Raw genomic sequence first — 18,834 nt, 5'->3', positions numbered from 1 at the left:
GGTAATCAAACATGAAGGTAAATCAAACACACTGAGTGAACGAACTTTAGACATAACGAAACAAACACAAAACTCATAATGGAAGCGTACACTTAACATTAAGGCAATCCTCTGACACGATAATCCTGGAACTTCCCTTCCGTTACACATCCTCTTTAGGACGTTACAATATGAATGGGAACTGGAGATTACTAAAGACAAGTAGGTGTTTGTACTGTTTGTTTATGCAGGGGATTCCCATGGTTCAGTGCTCAGTAACACTATGGCTGTTGTTAAAAGCAAAAAACACCAAGGAAAATAATATGAAACATGCGGCTACTTCGCATATACTTACAATGACTAAATTTGTACCAGAAGATCAGCTGGAATTACAAAAATACATCTTGTTAAGTTTAATGTGTTGTGCTGTGAACAAATTCAGAGAAGTTTCAAACTAAATGTACCCATGAAAAGATGCAAACTTCCTTTTTGTTAATGATTAAGATTAATTTTAGATCCATCACAATTTTTTTCAGTGCTGAAGGCAACAAATAAATAAATATATAAATAAATACAAAAATAAATAAGTAATTAAAATCATGAAGGATTCAAATTCCTTGTATATGTCCAAATACATTAGATTCTTGTAGGACAAAAAATTGTAGCTGTGATTGTAGACAAATACAGATGTGGTGACACAGAGGAGGTGTACAATCAACACAGACACCAATGATTATTGTTAATTTTGGTACCTGAAAATGTAAAATATGGTTAGAAATGTATTTGTTATAGCGATGTTATGGACTTATGGCATTAAAACACAGCCATGATCATTTTACCTTTAAACAAATATAATGAATTAAGCTAAAGACATTTGTGTAAAATGTTGTTAGTGTATGAATGACTGACCTGCAGTCAAAAACTATTTTGTGATGTCACAGTGACCTTAACCTTAGATAACTAAAACCAATCAGTTTGTCATTAAACCTGAGAGGATATTTCTGCAAGATTTAATGAAAGTCCCTCCAGGTGTTCATGAAACATGTGACAGACAAAAAAGAGCAATGAATCTGGTGTTTGTCGACCAAAATCCAACTAGTTAATCTTCCAGTGAACGCTGTGCCAAACTTGAAGCGAATAAGACCAAAGTATGGTAGTGAAACACAGAAGGCTATGGACGAAAAATGCCAACAGATGCCAATATCAAGGATAAGGTGTCCCAGTTGAACATAAAAGGGCTTTGATTTAATCTTATCATAATTTAAAACAAAAAAGTGACAGAGCACACAGCTATGCTCAATACACAATTTCAGCAGCACCTGGGAAACATGGCGAATCACGTCAATAAAATAAACTTGCTAGACACAAAGCAAAAGAAAGCAACATAAATAAGAGTGCCAAGTGGGGCAAAAAAGCAGCAGCAAGAACATACGATTCAGTAAATATTGATTTCTTTTATACATCAATCAGTTCTAAGTAGGTCTACTTATTCTTAGACCAAGAATGTGACAGCAAAGCTTTTGAAGGAGGGAAGATTGTAGTGGGAGCAGTGTGGTGTCAGGTGTGACTGTGTGGCAATGGCAAATGTTTTACATGGCTCACAGGTCAGACAGGAGGGCCTCTAAGCAGAATTTTGCTTAGGGGCCCTAGGAAGTTCGGGGCTGGCTCTGGGTCAAACATGTTATTGGTGAAATAATAGACTTGACTATAAGTAGAATAAGTATTCCCAGCGTTCTTTACCAAATACGGCAAGGGTAATAAAAACTATGTGGGAAGAAAACTTAAAAATAACTTAAAATCTCCTTAAAATAATTTCAAACCCAGTGAACCCAGACAGCAGAAATATTTTCCATTATAAGAACAAGGTGCAGCCCTAATGGTTAAAAAATAAATTCTGTCTTTATCGTTTTCTGGAAATTGAGCACAGATCCATCCATTTCCACATCTGTCAAGGCACTTGTTTATTTATGTGAGAGCATAAATTTCCTTCCTGGCTTTTTACTGTGTGTGACAGGCATGAGCAGAATAATTTACTGTTCCAGTTCTGGCATTCAGCCACATCAGAGGACACTTTGAGCGGCATCGATAACTACTGGATTCTGACAGAATAGCAGCATAAATCCATACTTCAAATTGAAATTTCTATATCACGCTGGAGTTGCGTGTCATTAGAGGCTCAAACTATAAAACACATTTAAAAAAAAAAAATAAGAAAAGAGGAAATCTGAAGGACTTCTCAAAAAACACTGCAATAGAAACCAAATAAAGCTGATGTGATGACTTCCCCAAATATGATTAGTAATCTAAAAATAAAATGAAAATAAAAACACTGCGTTTACAACACACACACACACACACACACACACACACACACACACACACACACACACACTCATGCTTCTATGACCAATCCAGTAGCATACAAACAGTTGTAATTCACCATTTTAAGAGGAAGGAGCACTTGAACCCATTTCACTAAATGAAACACAGAAAGAAAAGAAAATGCAACATTTAATCAACTACTGACCAATCAAACTACAGACACCAACGCTCTATTCATAATCATTCCCATTTATTTATACAGTGATGTTATTAATTACACAAATAATACATAAAAAAAAGTTCTGTACCAGCAATACCAATTCAGAGTATATCAGTGAATCATTGTTTTTTGACACAAGAGCTCACTTCAAAAACAAAGCCTCTTCATGCTTCTTTGGCAAGATTATTCTACATTTACAACTAAATGCCCTTAGTCCTGTGTGACAATCGAATATCTTTTTTTTTTTTTTTTTTTTTTTTTTTTTTTAAATTTCTGTCAGTGAAAAACAAAACTTCAGGACCACAAAGGAGCACTTCAAAGTCACCATAGATCTGAATCAACTCCTTTGAGACACAGTCATAACAGAAGTGCATGTCATAAGCTTTGCAATGCTGGCACTTTTTATTTGTTGTTTTCAGCGCCAAACACACAGAGATACAAACTACTGCACCAAGTGCGAAATTGGAGCTTTTACATTTGTATTTCCGTACAACGGCATACAGGTTTCATATGAACATTAAACTGCTAACTACAAAAAAGAAGCCACCTGAAATCAACATTATAGTCTGCAATGCAGTAGACTATACTATATTTATTTTCTTATATACTTATATTATATACTATATTTTACATGGAGGGCAATTACATGTTTACATGTTTCCCGCCAAAACTTCAAGTACGTGTGTGGTGGTTTTCAAAACACTCCATGATGACCACTTCACGTTATTTTAGCTCTGGGACCTCTGAATTTGTGTTACACACATATGCCTATACCATTACTGTGCTAATGTTAGATATATTTAATCACACTGAAAAAAAAAAGTCAAAAAGTTGTTTATATGTCAAAACAGGTCATTTTAGCCCATTGGTAAGTGGCTTGCCAGGCAACACAATAGTGGTATAATGTAATGCGTAATTCAACTTTCATGGACCAAAATGCTTTTATAAAGTGTAGGTGTACAAATGCAAAGAATGGCTCATTTTATTCCATTACTATATGTCTGCTAGGCAACACTACAATATATCTAATATAGGTAAAAATGGTCAGGGGGATAAGATGAACCTGTGCACAGTGGTTTTGTGCATGGCATTAAGAGATATAAAATAGCTATTGTTGTTGTGATTTTGTGCATATAATTCAACACTTGCCAGTCTACAAACAAACACTGTGGTTAAAATGCAATGATTATTTGCCATTTCAATGTCAATATCCATATAGCAGACTGTGCAGAATGCATGGTATTTAATTCTGTACCTGGAACAGCACAGCCATCTTCTCTGGTACATTTCTAAGAATTAATACAATAGGCTTTGCAAATACATATGTAAATTTAGCTCAACTTTTACTCAATTCACAATCTCAACTTCCCAGTTTCTGCTACGCAAAGGAGTTCAAAGAACAGTCCTCTGTTCTTTGAGGTCAACAATGTTGTTGTTGATTTGCAGATCATTGCTAATGTCTCTGGAAAAGACATTACACATCTGTCGGTCATCCCCCTCAGGTTTTGTCAAGCTCATCTTCCTCTTTTCTTTTTTCAGCAGCAAAGACCTTTGTTCGTAAAAACTTGAATACTGCACAACTGACTAAATTCACTAAGCGTCACCAGCTCTTTGCAATGGCATAATGGTACCTGGATAGAATATAAAAAATGGGTACAGAGGTAGCAGCTTGGACTGTTCATTATTTACAATATTTTATCATTTTCCTTCTCACTTAGGATTTAAGGGTACACAGCAGGTTATAGCTGACTGACAAAACAAAAACCTACAGTCTTACATGTTCTGTGGCTGAGTAAGCTCTGTGATGTGGCCAGGAGCAACAGATAAAGGTGGAGGACAGAAAATAGACAGTAACCACACCTCTGATGTCTTATCTGAACACATCACTGTCACACGTATACACACACGGCACTAGCTCCTCATAAGCACACAAACCCTCTCAATGTGAGGGTGGATGAAGTGAGTCACTCTCCCTGCTGGCCATGGGGAAAAAAAACCAAAACAAACAAAACCCAAACAAAACCGCAATCTGTGGCTCAGACAAGGTTTTAACAAGTTTGCTTTCAATACATACAAAATGTAAAATGTACTTAAAGAGCAAACATAGGTCAATTTGCAGCTTTTGTAAATGTAACATCTGCTGAATAGATAGAGGGAGACAAAAATGTCAGGGTAAGAGCCAATCACAGGTAAAGTATGGGGATTTGGGAATATGAACAGGAAATAACAAACAAATTAAAATAATTGTGTTCGCTGTACGTAACACGAAAATGGGTAAAGACACGACAAAGCCTATAATTGGAAGGTCTTTCGATCTTTCTGTCTTTTGACTCACCGTATTTTTAGTGTTTCATCATTTAAGGCACAATATTTTATAAACGCTAACCCAATTAATTCATTAAAAACAGGAGACTGAACAACACTCTGTGTTTACATTGATTTACTAGCCTCACAAGATGGGTGCATTTAGGACGCCTTAAATGCAGGAAAAACAAAGCAAAAAAAAAAAGAAAAAAATTATTTAATTTTCTTTCATGAAAGAAAATGATAGAAATTTGCATTTTAAGGACCAAAAACATGGCTTTTATTAATGAACACCAGAGATGTTTGCCAAATCTAAGAGGTTGAAGACAAGGAAGTATTAATGAGGTAACACATAATCACAGTCTCAGGGAAAAGGTGACAGAACCAGAGGGATTACGTTCACGGGTTTCTGTAAATAATTTTTTAGTTGCCCTGAGCTGCAGTTCATTAAAACCAAAGGAATAGGCCATCGACTATCTTTGATAAACAGAGTGTTGGTTTCCCCAACAACACTTCTAAATATAACCCTCACAACTGGAGCAAATGTTGAATAATGAAGTGGAAAAGGAATACATTGCCGGGAAAAAAAAAATAATAAAAAAATCAAACCCACAAATTTAAATGAAATAATCCACTTTTTCCCCTTTCAAGGCTCCTAGCCAAACACATGGAAACCTTAATATGCCATGTGACACACCTAAGATTCCTATGTTCTTCTTCTTTATTCATCCTTATATATCTGAAGTCTTGTTGTCAGACCTCAAAATTCAGGTTGGTAGGCAAACACACACACACACACACACACGCGCACACACACACACACACACAGACACGACATAACATAAAGAAGATTATATATAGATATAGATATATAGATATAGATAGATGTATGCGCTTACACTACTACAAAACTAAATAAAACACTGAACAAAAGCAATACTAAGGCCCAACTGACTCTGACGGAGATTAAAAAAAATTAATCTCTCAGGATGTCAGTGCAGTGTCACAAGATGAAAGAGGTACAAAATAACTTGCATGAACAGAACAGTTTTGATGGCTGCTAAATAAAGAGATCAGTACACAACCCTTCTTTGGGTGTAACAAGTAAAATAGTATAAAAAGAAATATAAAGCACAGCTAGCTGTCTTGCAAAAGTCCTGAATATATCTTTTAGATCGGAGGTCAGGGCCTTAAAGACCATGCCTTCCCAACCCCCACCACTCATGACCCCATAAAACACCCACACTATAGACTTGATAGCTTTCAAACAAAAACCTCAGTGCTCCACCCCTTTTTCTAGTTGACCGTGGGTCTCCTGCTCTCCTTCTGTTATGGTTATCTACATCTCTGAGAACAATAAAATTGACTCAGTGAAGCCCAGAGAGAGCTGAAGAGGAAGGACCACAGATGTCTGTCCCGCCACCCACCCCCATGCCACACTCAGCTCTCGCTTCTGTTGGTAGATGACAAAGGGGAGGAGAAAGGGGGAGGACACAGTGTAGCTTAATGTATTGGTTGTTGTGGTGGCAAAAGGTGCGTAGTTGGTAGGCCTGCTAAAGGGGTACCAAATCTATTGTTAACAAATATGTTCCTTCAGAGAAAAAAAACACGACACTATGCGACAGAGAAGCCAAGATAATACTCAAGACAACCGTGTGTTGTCCTTCAAAACCTGTGGCACAGCTTGACAGGCAAAAAGACAAAGTCAACCAACCTGCCCAACCACTCCAACGTGACAAAAAGTGCTGGTGGCATGCTTTTAGATACAATATGACACACACACTGACACACACACACACACACACACACACTACAAGAAAAACATCTCTTTCACAGAGTGAGCTTCCCTCCTTATCAACAGGCAGACGTGGTATTGATCCTCCCCTGGGGTTTTCTATTTACAGTCTGCTGGTTAACAGAGAGAGCAGGAAGGGAGTCTTCCAGAAACTTTACTCAGCAACCATCGATTTGCCATTAAACCAGGACCTCACATTCCTTCATCAAATTTGTGAGTCCAAAAAACCTAAAACAGAGGGCATGTAGTGACATATTTTGACATAACTTTACACCCTAAACACAATGGAGTGGGCAAAGTGAAAGAAAGTGCTTCCTGCTTTATCAAAACAACCCAAGGAACATTTTTAGTAACATGTTGCTGTTGGGAGAGTTTCTGGAAGTAAAAGAAAATGAAAATGCTTTCAAAAACAATGTTTATTCCTCAGTTGACGTCACACACAGTGTATTAAACAAAGCTTAAAATTAAAATCATATTGCAGTGTATGGACATGTACAATAACAAGTTACCAGTCTAAAGAGCAACAGTGAGTCTAATTGAACTGATAGTCTTTTCTGAATGTTTAATCTAGGACCAACAACTGTCTACTTGCTTGGGTGTTACTACACAGGCAGAAAAAGCATTACATTGCTTGGTGCATATCAGTAGATGTCTACTTTATTAATTGACTATTTTGAGAGTATTTGTATTGATAGCTTATAATAAATTTTGGACATTTGCTGTAGATTTTGGAATAACTGCGGGAAAGTCGACAAATGCTCAGGTCACATGCAAACCCTCTATGGTTATGCTTGTAGACAAATTGGACAGGCCAACGCAGTATGGTCACACTGAAACCACTTTAAGGACATACTCCTGCTTACAAGTGCTGAACAAGTCAAGTTTACAGGAGATAGAGATGGATGCCTGTCTGCGGCAAATGGGTTTTAATACAGAAGTGTCAGCAATTATATATTTGCAGGTGAAATCGCCATCAATGAAAGACAGCCTGAGCAATAAGACAGACTAAAACAGTCGGCAGATAGCCAAGGGATCTCACAAGTTATGATGACTTTATATCCCAGAAAAAGCAAAACAGTCCCAGGACAAACAAGCTAAGTGCTGGTTTGGCTGGGAAAGCAGACAGCAAAGTGCACCAGGGAGGGGAAAGAGCTGGAGGGAGACAGCAGAGGACCAACATGGAGGCAGGAGCCATGTGTTAGCACAGTTCATGACACACAAACTGTGTAACTAAAAGTCTGCAAAGGCACAGTCTCTCTTTTCGCTCTAGTTTGTGTCCATCTTCTCTGCTTGCTGGTATTAGCAGCAGTGTGCATCCCATCCCCCCGAACTCCATGCACACCCACAGTCAGCTACTCCGCTCCCTTCCTTCTGCTCTGCAGAGAGACGTGCAGGTTTGGCGAGGCCCAGAGGATGAAGTGGCGTGGGAAGGGTTAAGTCCAAACAGATCCATCTGCTTCCTCGTCTGTCCTCCTGGCTGGCTGCTGGCCCCAGCCCAGCTTTTACACAGCCTAAAGCCTGACGCAAAGCATACACAAACAGACACAACTGGACTGTACACATCAAAAGCCACCATGCTGACAGGTATGAGTATTTTTGCAAAGCACTTTGTGATACACAGGGGGAAATGTTTTCCAGATAGCGATAAACAAGATACTAATGATCTTTTTTTTTGTCCCTTTTTATTCAACATTTGAGAATATCTTTAGTTTCACTAAATTCACACAGAACATAAGAAAAGACAGCTACAAGAAAAACTCCAGACCTATGTACTATATTTTTATAACTATATTTTAAAAATGTTTAATGTTTAGAACAGTAAAGTTAGCCTGTCACAGAATGTTCATTGTTATTGAATGGGCATTTTTGCCCATTTTGGTTGGACTCAAACCTGGTGCCCCCTGCATTTCAGCCATATAGCATTTGTCTTCTGCTCAATCACTGAACTAAACTAGTGGCCTGAATTTTCATCTAAGAAGTGATTCTGAGGACCATGTTTGATATCTGTCCTTGGCTGAGAAGTTACAGTTATAAAGGCCAGCATTTTATTTTTTCTTGTGCTACTGCAGCCTCACAGCTGTCAGTCAAGTATCTACAATGATACACCCACTCAGAAGCCTTGAAGCTAAAGAAGCCTTTCTAAAACATCTCCAACAATATTCAAAACACAGCACAGTAAAGCTAAGGACGTTAATGTGAACTAGATGAATGGTCAGTGACACAGAACTCATGATTATAATCACAATTAGAGTGCACTTAAACACTGATCCCCATTTTTTTTGTATCCACAAGTGAAAACTAGGGGGTGTTTAGTGTCGACAATAACACTAAACACCAAAAGCACAGAAAGAGTCAATATAAAGCAAGAAGGCTGAAGTAGAGAAATAAGCTTAGTAGAGAAGCATAAAAAAAAAAAAAAAAAATCTCCACCTATAAAATCTCTTTCAGTTGTGTTCATGTTCGGACCCATCCATGCCACATACACAGCCGAACAGCTGCAGGAAATCAAAGGCAGAGGCAGAAAGGAAGGGGACACCCGTGTGCACTGCTGCACGCACCCTTATAAAAAGCATGCGTTGTCACTGAGAGGACAGGCTGTCTGATGAAGGAACACCTGGCTAGGGAGAGGCCCAAACCTGCTGAACCTTTGCAGTCTTGCTGCATTTGTACTGAAACAACACAACAAAAGAGGGCTACTCCTGTGCAGTATACTATTCTGCATTTGCAAAGGTGAAGTTAACACAGAAGGACTCTGTTTAGGCTGTTGATGCTGAGGTGTGGGAGAGTGAATAGGAGAAAAGACAAGAGAGAGACAGAGAGAGGGGCGTGCAGACTTACAGTGTGTCAGACAACAAGGTCAGCCCATCCCCGGAGAGGTGTTGGCTTTCTAACAGAGCATAGCTACTTGAAACCAAGGTCACTGCTCTGTGGCTGCGAGAGGGACTGGAGAGTGGGGCCAGACAGGGACAGCTTTGCCACATATGTTGTGCGGCCTCAGTGAGTGAGTAACTGGGATTTCGTAGGTCTGTTTGTGTGCGAGCATGGCTTGAATGGATGAAATTCAGATCAGTGGCAGAAAATAAATAAATAAAAGAACAAATAACATATCTACACCCACTCAGGGCTAAATTTCCTGAAACCAGATGCTTTTCTGACATAAACAAATCAGAACACAGTCCATTATCGGTGCTATTATGGCTAGAAACTGTAGAGTACGGATCTTAGCTGCTCTCTGCACTCATTCAACATTTAATGGCCCTTTGCGTGCCTTTTTTTTTTTTTTTTTTTTATACTGCTGTTCTAGGAGAGGAGATTTACCGAGTAGCACAGAAACTAAACACAGTAAAACATATGGTTAAGTTTTGCAATTTATACCAACTCTTAATCCAGGTTAAGCCATTACAACTGACACAGAAGCATGAAACTGAAAACAAGACAACATGAATCCCTTTGTCATCTTTCCACTGTCCTCACTTTCAATAATAAATAATAAGGGTTATTCCTGCTCACAATGGGCATTTGGAGGGTGACCATGCATATCTGCATGATTAGTCCACGCCATTAAGGAAATGTGTCTGTGTTACCCGACATAAAAGCAGTTGATGCTTTTTCCTGTTCTGCCATTTAGTAAATACTTTTTAAGTATATTAAATCCCACTTACAAAAAGCTTCCTTTTGGTGGAAAACCAAAACCTCTTTTTTAGCACCAATTTTGAAGTTCGCTTAACCAATTATACAAACACTTATTTAATCTATCAAACAATGTTGGCACGCGACAGCATGTGTCATTGCTTGTGCACTTGTCAGTGAGATCTAAGACAACATTTGAGAGCTTGAAAACATGAATATGATTTAGGCTTGCACACACTATCACCACCACCCAGCATTTCTATTTATGCACAACAGCCACAGGGGCTGAAATAGGGTTATTGGATGGACAAACAAAACCAAACTGTGTAGGGAAGGGAGGACTACTTCAATGTTATCTTATCCTCCCCCACCTTGGACAACGGCCTAGCAGCTCTAAAATTAGCCATCACATCTAAACACAGTCTTTGGTGTAGCAGCTACTCTTTGATGGGAACTTGGCTCATGGCTGACATACTGAAAGCGCACTCAAGCCTGTCTCAAAATGTAGAGATGAAGCCGAGATAGTACACAAATACAAACCAGACGAGCATAGCCCTCTCAATTTTTACAAATAATCTAGAAGAATATGGAGGAAGTTATTGTTTTAACTGATTTCTGCCTATAGAAAAAGAATGTAAGAAAACGTAATGTAATGTAATGTAAGAATTGTAATTTTACAAAATGACTGAAATGACAAGCGTCTTCTAACAATAAATAAATCCAACAATAATTATACTGCCACATGACAAAAATGAAAGTGAGCCGCTATGATGTGATGTTTAAGATCAGTTCGAAAAACAAGAAGTGAAAGAAGAAAATGTGACTCAGCGAGGAGACTTTTTGTTTTTTTAAATACAGGGTTCCGGCTGATGATAGAATAAGTAGCTGGCAATTCATAGACCACCAACATCATGAAGCAGCAGTGAGCCTAAATCAGTCTAACCATCAGGTACACTTCCTCTTTGTGCGTGCGTGTATTAACATGTACTTTAGCTTGAGGAAAACACTGCCTGAGAAACAACCATGACCTCCCAGCAAGAGCAGATTTAAGTTTTTTTTGTTTTTTCTTTTTAAATAGATGAAAGCAGACCAACATCCTGTGTTCATAGCTATGCAGTGATACCACTATTTTGTGTGTTTTTAAGCAAATATAGGAGCAGGATTAGCTATAAATGCTAGGTTTACAGTATTGAATGCGTTGGCCGCTCACACTCTCTCTCTCTCTTTCTAAGAGTATAACATTTTGTAGACGCACGAATTCTTTAACAAAAACATACATTAAAAAGACAGAGAGAAAACCCTAAAGAATAATAAATTAGAGAAATGTCCAATCTGATTGTGCACAAATGCAGTATGAAATATAGCAGCATGCAGTGATGAGGGGGCCAAGCAGTTCAGCAGGTTACAGTCGCCATGGCAACCAGATCTGAATCGTGTTAAAAGCGCTGAAAAGAAAAATGTATTTTTTCCCCTTTTTGCAGTATCCCTCGGTCATTCCTAATGGATTTTTTTTTTTTTTTTTTTTTTTTTTTTTTTTTTGAGGGGGGGCGCAATCTCAAACAGTTGAATTATTTTGATTTAGTTTGGCTGGCTATTCTGAAAATGTCCAAGTTGCTCTGATCTGATAAGTTTCTTGAGGCTTGGTCTGAATATATCACCTCTGCCTGTGGTCTGTGAAAATAACCCAATCACCCAATTGTAAAGTCAAGGTGACATGTTATCAAACAGAAGACCACATTTCTCTTGTCGCTTCCAACAGAGTTCAAATACAGAGTTGTAGAATTTAAATGCAAAGAGAAAAAACAAACAAACAAACAAAAGATGCCCAAAGCATTGCTCAGATATGACCTCACTTCCTGTTTGGTAGCTTCAAAACTGATGAAAGGGCATTTATAAGAATCTGCAATCTATACAACTTTATCTGTGTCAATTTTTCTGTGAGGATTAAAAAAGAAAAAACAAAACAAAAACAAACTGGACTACATGTTGATTTAATACCTTCCAAAATGGCTGAAATTGGTGTCACAAGCTGATTTGAATTCTGCTCTCCTAGGAATTCATAGGAGTCCTTTTTTGAAAACCCAGTGTAATTGCACGTGGTTTGAAAATTACATGCATAAATGAACATTCAAAATAAAACCTACTGGCATAGCTAGACTGCTTGATACAGTGACACATAAATTAAGTTAGAAATTATGAAAAAACCAAAAAACCCCAAAACGATGATCTATGAAAAGAGGTAGTAACAGTTGAACTTCTTCACCCCCAATTATGTGTTGGTTCGCAAATATGCTGTCAACTGTCTCTAAAGACATGCTATTAAATTCTTACAAACAGAATAAATGGATTTGCTATGTCCATTGCTTCTAAGAGTGAATCATGTTCTGCCAAATTACTTACACCACTTTTCACTACTGAAATAATCTGTTAACTATCCCAAATTCATGGCAGAAAAAACAGCAGTAATAAGGAGCAAGCTCAATGCTGCAAGATGTGTTTATGTGCCTGCCGCCATGCGATGCTTTGTATTCTTTTCACTCTCACACCTACGAGTTACTTCCACTCACTCATAGTGCTAAATGGTCTGAACCTTCATTACACGGAGAAGACTGGCCTCCCACTCACTACCCACTAGAAATGGCATTCTGCCATGTGGGGAAGAGGGTGTCTGTGCGAGTGTGCTAAAAAAGCACAGGACAATGACACAAAAACAATCAGGGAGTAGTTAAACTCTCTCGCAGCCTGTGATCCTTGAAATATTTCACATCAAATGCAAGTCGAAGTCCAACATGCTGATATAAAGCCGCTGGGTAGGAAGTTAAGCTTAGTACTGCATTCCCCCTCTTCCCATTTTCCTGAATCTCAACAACCTATAGCGGACCTCAAATTCCAATGCCTAAGATGTGAGCTCTCTGCCATTCAGTGTGGCTATTAGCGTATTTCTCCACACTCCATACCACAGTGCTTTGCCTGTTCCCTGTAAACAGGCTCCTTCTATACAGCATCAGTATGCAGTTTGCTTCATGGGGAGGAGGAGCAGTAGCACAGGAGAGGAAAAGGGAAGGCTGGGAAAACAAAGCCTCTATGGTCGTCTCTCCAGCCGGGCCATGCCGAGCCGCAGTAGCGGGGGCGAGTTATGTAATGTGACTGGCAGGGCCCACTTCCCTGTTCAGAGCTGCCGCTCACACTAATCCCCACTGAGGAACAAGCCCTGCTTTAGAGAAGGAAGAGGAGATAGAAGGGGAGTTGTGAGGGAGCCAGTGGAGGTGGTGTGATTACAAGAATTTTTCCCTTTCATCTGCACCAAATCGAACACCCAGACATCTCCCCTCTCAGCTCCTCTTTTGAAAGATAAAAGAATTATATCAGCACTGCTGATGGCTGGCTACAGCATAGACTGAGACAGAAGCCATGCAGTAAAGACACATTCCCATCACTTAGGAATGTTTCTGATGACTAATTTATCAGTTGTTTAAAGCAGAGAAAGACTAAAAACAAGAAAACATTTGAAACACGATACAATCATGTGCTGCATGTGAATTTAGCATCCTTCGATAGTCAAATCATATTTTAAATGCTGCAGATCTGTGTGGTTCTTCCTGTCCACACAAAACGTGGTTAATTGCAACATACTGGCCAGAGACCATAAAGTCAAACCTGACTTCAGGTGACAAAAGGCATATCAAAGGATACCTCTGATACTGGTTAATCAGCAATCGAACCTGGAATTGCCACTGGATAGACACGACAAGTCTATCACTTCATATGTGGATGGGGCTTCAGCTACACAACTTCAGATTACTTTATCTAGTGTGCCAGCAGCCTTTCGTTGTTACAGGTTAGTGTCCACACTGCCTGTGCAGAATGCTGCTACGCATGTGTCAGTTTACTCGGACACAGCCAACATACAACCGCTCATTTTCTACAACAAAGTGCTGCAGAACTGGCTGCTTCACTCAGCTGTCATCTGCTTACTTTTCACCTTGCTTGTTTACAATTTCCAGACACAGAAGGAAAGAGGGGCACAGCCGTCTGTTGAGGCTGCTAGTGGTAGGTGGCATCGACCAACAGAAAACTGGAATTGCATATAATAATAAAAAAAAATCAACAGAAAATTGGATTAACTGGCTGGTATTTCTGGTGGTTACTAGTGACGACAGATAAATGGTGGTCATAGTTCACACAAGACACTAGCTCATAAACGTAGTTCTACAAACATATTTGAAATCTGTGCTCGTTATGCAACCCATTCGGCTACACGATCTTGATCAGGAATCTCTACTACAGGCCGAGAGAAATGAATGTGAGAAAAGATAATGCTAAAATGATGTCTGCACCATTTGTACGAGCAGATCACTGTTAGCCCCACATAAAACTCACGCAGACAACTCATGCAGACATGACACCAAAACAGTCATGTTGGTAATAAGAAACATACAGGGCAAAGAAAAGAACAAGTAATCACCAGGAACCTCAGTCAATTCTGCTAACCACGGAGACCAGGTGGAGGATTTAAAGCAGTTAAAAATAAAAGTCTGATTCTGATTTACTGAGCTGCTTGCCTGGAAACCATGTGATCAGCATCACATGAGGAGAGGGAGGAGGAGAGTGGCAAAGAGCTGGTTTGTGTGTGTGCATGTGTGTTCAGCTCACACACACACACACACACACACACACACACACACACACACACACACACACACACACACACACACACACACACACACACACACACACACACACACACACACACACACACACACACACACACACACACACACACACCATGTGTTCCACTCCTGGCACCATAATAAGCTTTGTGATCAGTTTCCTTGGTTTCCACTGACAGTAAGCAGATATAGGCAGCTCGGAGAGGTAAACAGAAGCTGCTCTTGCTAGTGCACGGCCACAGGCACAGAGACACGAGAGAGGCGGATGGGGAGGAAGCGCAAGCTAGTCAAAAACAGAGAGAGACGAATTTGTGCAGAAGAAGAGGTGCATAGGCAGCCTCGCAGCTGTTGGGTGTCGGGCAGTGCAGAGGGTCCAGACGCTGAACCTTCGACAGCTGATTAAAAAAAAATCAAAAACAAACAAACAATGACGACACATTCAACTATTTTTTGCCCTTTTATTTTAATCTCATCTGTGAATTATATTTAACTGCTACCAACTTTACTGCATTTCCTGCCACAAGGTAGTGTGTGTTTGTTGATAGAAGTACAATAAAATGGGTTGTGCTCTCAGCTAGTCGCATTAACCAAACATAAAGATGTGTTTGTGCATGTGCAATGCATGTGTGAGTGAGACAGATAGAGGGTAACGGAGGGCTTTTGTTGGACACATGCTAGTTCTGCACTACAGAAGCTGTGACCTACTTTTACACACACACACACACACACACACACACACACACACACACACACACACACACACACACAGCCTTTGACAATGGGACAGGAAAGCAGAGGTTAGGCTTGCACTAAGCCCTATTCTTAATACATGCATTCCAATGGATAGAGCTCAGGGGCTGCTGAGCTTTCAGCCTGCCTGTTGGTACAAGCATCTCCTGCACAGTCTCATGCATGCCTAACAATACAGAGTAAATGCTACTACTTGTAGCTTTTAAGCACATATGTGCATGTAAAGGGTCTAATGATAAGTAGGAAAAAGGGCATTTTATAACTGATATATATTTGCAGCAAAAGTAAAAATTCTGAATAACAAAGTTTGCTTTTTAAAAATAAAACAAACCATTGTTAAGTACATAAGCTGCACTGCAACAAAACATGTTTGCCATCACAGAAACAGTTAACACAATTGTGATGTTTATTTCAATTTAGCCAGTAATGCATTAAAACATACCATATGATGATGCCATAGCACCAGTGGAGCTTTGATAGGCTTTGGGGGAAATAAAAAACTGCAAATCCCATGAAAATGACATCCTTTCCTATTTTTGTAGTTAGCGGTCAGCATGAAACCACGTGGAGGTTCATGCTGACAACTTGATGCCGTATATGCCATTTTTCTTTAATAGAAACTGGTTTTACACAAGATCATATCATCTGCCTACCTTTAAAGCTGTTAAAAACTAAAAAACTGATGCAGTAATATTAAAAATGAATGACACTCAAACAGCGAGAAAAGCCATCTGCAACAGTTAAGCCAATCTACTTGATTAAATTCTGTGTTATTTTAGGTTTGCATTACGTGTCAGCAGTAAGCTTCAATTTTCCTGTAAGGAGAGCTAACAACGTTGAAGGGGGACTAACAACAAACCCATCTGAATGCTTTTCATGCTAGACAACAAGTTTACTTGCAACATATCCAAATCTAATGCTTGGGGGTGCTCTACAAATATATCACAATCAAATTAGTCAAGAACTTCAGGAGAATAAGCTATGAATACAGGGTCACCTAAACTAAAGAGAGGTCAATTCAGAGAAGCAGCTAACTATCCAATCCATAGCAAACACCTGAACACTTCTCCATGTGAATATCATTTGATTCCTGTGTTCTCCTCGTAAAGAATGTCTTTTCACACAACATGCTTCCCAATCCCAAAAAGCCCTCATAAGAAACAAACAGCCATAAAACATCTTTTTAAGAAGAAACTTCTCGCTAACAGAGGTTCAGTGAAAGAGGCCTAAAAAGACCAAGTAAAAAATTGTATTTGTCAACATACCGATTCCATGGCTGTAGGAGAATGTCAGTGGGCTAAAATCCAAATAGAAAATACACCTGCTGCTTCAGAATCCACGAATCCTGAAAAAGGATAAAAAGAAATATATATATAAAATTATTGAACAGGAAAACACAAGCAGTCTCACATTTTTATGCAACACACTCAGATGGACAGAGAGGGTAAAATTTATCCTCAAAGGATCTCTTAGTTATTTAACTGAGAAAGGCAGTGAAGCATTTTGTCCCCACATTTGCTCCTCCAACTGAACACCAGATACTCCCATCGTTGTCTTATCCAAAACATGTTAACTCATGTGCTTCAAAGTGATTTCAATATGTTACAAAGATAAACTTTTCCTTATCCTTAACCTTCCACGCCTGGACATGTCATGTCCACGCAATTTGAATTTCCATGCACCAGTATCCTTTTTATGACTGTATGGTTTTCAAGTCTGGAAAAAAATTCAACCTCTGAACAACAAGTGACTATATGAAATAGGTCAGCAACAGGTCAACAAGTAATGGCATACAGAGAAATCCTGAAGTCAGTGTACTGCTGTTGGCCCTGCCCCCAGTCCAACCACACAATGAGGACAAGGGTTTATCAGGATTTAGGCAGCGGGACATGGGAGGGTATTTAACAGGGGCCCAGTGTTGGGTTTGGCATTCCAGTGATTTTGGGACAAAACTCCAATTTGAACCCACACGTATTTCATCATTTCATATGCTTTAATGCATTATAACAGGACTAAAAGGAAAAATTCAATAGCATCTTGTTTTCAGTTTTAGCACAGGCAGGGTGGCAAGTGTGAATGCAAGACAGGATTAAGGTCAGACCTCCCTAGGAGGGCCTGAGTGGTAAGGAGGATGATGGTTAGATGTGCATTTGTGTTTGTACTGGAGTGGAACCTGTGGGGCTTTCCCAGCGGGAAGTACAGGATTGATGGATTGTTACAATCCAGACAGGGAGTACAACACTACCCTCCCAGAGTTTGGAATACAGGATAAGGACAATCCATCTTATTGATCACAACAAAAAAAAAACCAACAACAAAAAAACAACTGACAAAGACCATAACGATGAAATCAAAGCCAACTTTGGTAAATAAGGTTAATCTGTCAAGTCACATTATAGTGCTTAACACACCATATTACTAAGAATAAAAGTGTTTGAAATTTAACAACTGTCATCTGTACAATATAGTAAAACACTGCATTGTGTCACTCCAGAGACAATGAAAATATGTTCCCTTATTGTTAAAAAAATAAATTAAAAAATAAATAAAATATCCCCATTCCTTTCCCTTTCAGCATGACAACTCAGACCAGCTATTTGTACTGTTTAACAAAGTCAGACAACATGTTGCACAAACAACTTGTTTTGAGCATGACTCAACCACTACTACTTTCTCCAGAGAACTATGTAAGATTTGAGATTTTTTGTCAGGCTTCTATAAAATGCTTCTGCAGACACATACATTGCTTAAAAAAATGACTGACTGTATCTGCACATGCATATTTGATTCTGCTCAGCCTGTATTGTTGAGTATGTCAAAGAGAGTAGTGTTTTATATTTTAATTATACTCTGTTAAACAGAAAAAAAAAGACAGCCGACCTGTCCCTTTGCACAGATTCTTTTAGAAGAAACTGCTAAGGAAATACGAGTGACATAATAAGTTCAACTATGGTGCAGAACAGATGACAGATATCCATCTTCAGGGAGATGATCAAACAGGTGCCAAAGAAATAAGCAAAAAATAAAAATGGATCATCATCTTTGTGCACAGCCTATGAAATCAGCTCACATGAAATCACAAAATATGTGTGCATTGCTCAGGAAACAAAAGCCAACTAACACCAAGGTGGAACAGTTGTTTACCTACTGGAACCGACAAACTT

At 39.1% G+C, this 18,834-nt stretch overlaps 1 protein-coding gene across 2 annotated transcripts in view; it reads right to left on the bottom strand.

Annotated features, from left to right (window-relative positions):
* The window catches only part of ankrd11 (ankyrin repeat domain 11), a 105,582-nt gene that overhangs the window by 62,952 nt on the left and 23,796 nt on the right, over positions 1-18,834 (bottom strand). For both annotated transcript variants that reach the window (XM_039609772.1, XM_039609777.1), the window contains exon 2: positions 16,936-17,015. The gene's annotated coding sequence lies outside the window, so the exon portion shown is untranslated. The remainder of the gene's footprint in view (positions 1-16,935; positions 17,016-18,834) is intronic.

This window comes from Oreochromis aureus, linkage group 1 (assembly GCF_013358895.1).
Source record: "Oreochromis aureus strain Israel breed Guangdong linkage group 1, ZZ_aureus, whole genome shotgun sequence".
In the NCBI taxonomy this organism is placed as follows: Eukaryota; Metazoa; Chordata; class Actinopteri; order Cichliformes; family Cichlidae; genus Oreochromis; species Oreochromis aureus.
This window is presented reverse-complemented; position numbering and strand designations above follow the sequence as displayed.